The sequence below is a fragment of the Macaca nemestrina genome, chromosome 12 (assembly GCF_043159975.1).
Source record: "Macaca nemestrina isolate mMacNem1 chromosome 12, mMacNem.hap1, whole genome shotgun sequence".
Taxonomy (NCBI): Eukaryota; Metazoa; Chordata; class Mammalia; order Primates; family Cercopithecidae; genus Macaca; species Macaca nemestrina.
In genome coordinates this window covers 71,596,259-71,596,526 of record NC_092136.1, presented here as the reverse complement: position 1 = coordinate 71,596,526, position 268 = coordinate 71,596,259, and positions in this window count along the sequence as shown.

Genomic DNA, 268 nt, shown 5'->3' with positions numbered 1-268 from the left:
CTGGCAGCCTCAAGACCTAGGAAAGGCTGATGTTTCACTTTAAGTCCAAATGCATGGAAAACCTGTTATCTCAGCTGAAAGGCAGCCAGGCAGGAAAGAATTATCTCTGACTTGGGGGCCAATCAGCCTTTGTATTTGAGGCCCACCCACATTAGGGAAGGCAGTCTGCTTTACTCGGTCTACTGATTTGAATGCTAATCTCATTCAGAAACACCCTTATAGAAATACTCAAAATAATATTTGACCAAATATCTGGGGTCCTCATGGC